The sequence below is a fragment of the Triticum aestivum genome, chromosome 6A (assembly GCF_018294505.1).
Source record: "Triticum aestivum cultivar Chinese Spring chromosome 6A, IWGSC CS RefSeq v2.1, whole genome shotgun sequence".
NCBI classification, from domain to species: domain Eukaryota; kingdom Viridiplantae; phylum Streptophyta; class Magnoliopsida; order Poales; family Poaceae; genus Triticum; species Triticum aestivum.
In genome coordinates this window covers 320,620,123-320,622,962 of record NC_057809.1, presented here as the reverse complement: position 1 = coordinate 320,622,962, position 2,840 = coordinate 320,620,123, and positions in this window count along the sequence as shown.

The window sequence follows — 2,840 nt, the reverse complement described above, 5'->3', positions numbered from 1 at the left end:
GAGGCGGAGGCTGCGCTGCAGGACTTGAAGAGATACCTGTCCTCCACTCCAACATTTGTCGCACCTAAGCCGCAAGAGAAGTTGCTACTGTATATAGCGGCAACCAATCAAGTGGTTAGTGCTGCGTTAGTGCCGGAGAGGGAGGCAGATGATGAGCCAGCAACCACGGCAGATGCATCCAGCGACAAGCAGGGGGCTTCGCGGACAAGCTCTGGTCCCGACAGAGATGGATCTGCGCAGGAGCATGATAAGATGCAGAAGAGAATGGTGCAGCGTCCAGTTTACTTTGTCAGTTCCCTTCTACAGGGGGCTAGATCAAGGTACTCTGGTGTGCAGAAGTTGCTTTTCGGCCTCCTCATGGCCTAGAGAGAGCTGCGCCATTACTTCCAAGCACATGAGATCACAGTCGTCACTCGCCTTCCGCTGAAGAGGATACTGCAAAATCCAGAAGCGACAGGCAGGATTGTCGAGTGGGCGCTGGAACTATCAAGCTTTGGCCTCAAGTTTGAGAGCACTTCAACTATCCAAAGCAGAGCATTGGCAGAATTCATAGCAGAATGGACGCCAACACCAAATGAAGAAATTCCAGAGACGAGCATCCCCATCAAAGAGGCAAGCAAAGAGTGGCTGATGTACTTTGATGGTGCCTTCTCGCTGCAAGGCGCCGGTGCGGGCGTGCTGCTTGTCGCGCCCACCGAAGAGCACCTCAAGTACGTAGTCCAGATGCACTTTCCCAAGGAGCAAGCAACCAACAATACTGCAGAGTATGAAGGATTGCTTGCCGGTCTCAGAATCGCAGCAGACCTTGGGATCAAGAAGCTCATTGTCAGGGGTGACTCACAGCTTGTCGTCCGCCAAGTAAACAAGAACTACCAGAGTCCATTGATGGAAGCATATGTTGATGAAGTGAGGAAGCTAGAAGAGCACTTTGACGGCCTACAGATGGAGCATATCCCAAGAGCTCAGAATGACATTGCTGATGGCCTGTCAAAGTGCGCCGCACTAAAGTTACCTGTGAAACCAGGGATCTTTGTGCTCAAGTTGACTCAACCATCCATAACACCATCAACTGGACAAAGCAAGAAGAGGAAGTTGGTTTTTGGTGACTACTTTCCGGCAGAGCTCCCCGAAGCCGCCGCCAAGAAAGTCCCCAAGATCAACACCAAGGATGCTGAGGGGCAGTCTGCTCCGGCAAGCCTTATGGTTTGTTCCGTTGAAGCAGACGCTCCCGACAAGTTTTGCTCCGGCAAGCTTGCCGGGGAACATCAAGCTCCGGCAAGGCCGCAAGTCCTTGCCATAGAAGCGGATGTTCCCGCAGCAGCAGATGTGCCTTTAGTACTTGTTGTCGAGCCACAAGCTCCAGCATGGGCACAGCAGATTGTCCATTTCCTTCAGACAGGAGAACTTCCCGAAGAGCAAGAAGAAGCGGAAAAAGTAGCCCGGCAGTCAAGTATGTACCAGTTTGTCGATAGCATACTGTACAGAAGAAGACTCAACGGTGTGAAATTGAAGTGTATTTGCCGGGAAGATGGACAAAAGCTGTTGGCAGAGATACATGGAGGCATATGTGGCCACCACATTGGCGCAAGAGCACTTGCCGGCAAAGCTTTCCGGCAAGGTTTCTTTTGGCCGACAGCCCTCCAGGATGCAACTGCAGAAGTAACCAAGTGTGAAGCATGCCAGTTCCACTCCAAACAGATACACCAGCCAGCTCAAGCTCTCCAGACGATCCCTTTATCCTGGCCATTTTCGGTCTGGGGGCTCGATATCCTCGGCCCTTTCCTCCGAGCTGTCGGGGGCTTTGAGTACTTGTACGTCGCAATCGACAAGTTCACAAAGTGGCTGGAAGTGCAGCCAGTGAGGAAGGTAACAGCACAGTCAGCAGTCAAGTTCTTCAGGTCAATTGTATAAGATTGGAAGGTGGCCGGAAGGAGACGGTTGGAGCTCATCAAGGATTATCATATAAGATTGCATTATCACCCCGGAAAGGCTAACGTAGTAGCCGATGCGCTGAGCCGTAAGAGTCATGTCAACACCCTAATGATGGGAGATTTACCAAGGGAGTTAGTCGAAAATCTTTGTGAGCTATGTTTGGAGATAGTCCCGATAGGCTATGTAGCAGCATTGGAGATTCAGTCTACTCTGATGGATAAGATCAGAGAAGCTCAAAGGACTGACAATGAGATCGCTTCTATTAAGGAGAAAATGAGCAAAGGAAAAGCTGAAGGATTTCGTGAGGATGAGCACGATAGCTTATGGTTCGAAGACCGTGTTTATGGGCCCAATGACCCGGAGATCAGGAAGTTGATTCTGCAAGTCGCCCATGATTCACCCTATTCGATTCACCCAGGAAATACCAAGAAGTATTTGGATTTGAAGGATACTTTCTGGTGGACCGGAATGAAGAAGGATATTGCGGAGTATGTAGCAGTTTGTGATCTATGTCAAAGAGTAAAGGTAGAGCATGAGAAGCCAACAGGATTGCTCCAGCCATTGTCGATACTCGAATGGAAGTGGGATAAGTTAGGCATGGATTTTATTACAGGATTGCCCAGAACACGTTCAGGCTATGACTCGATATGGGTTGTAGTCGATCGTTTGACAAAGGTAGCTCATTTCATCCGAGTGAAGACTACCTATACCAGTGCCAAGTTAGCAAAGATATACATGACCAGGATCGTATGTCTGCACGGAGTTCCAAGAAGCATTATATCAGATAGAGGAACCCGGTTTACCTCAAAGTTCTGGAATCAGTTGCATGAAACTTTGGGTACCAGGCTAGAGTTCAGTACAGCTTTCCATCCACAGACAGATGGACAGACCGAAAGAGTCAATCAGGT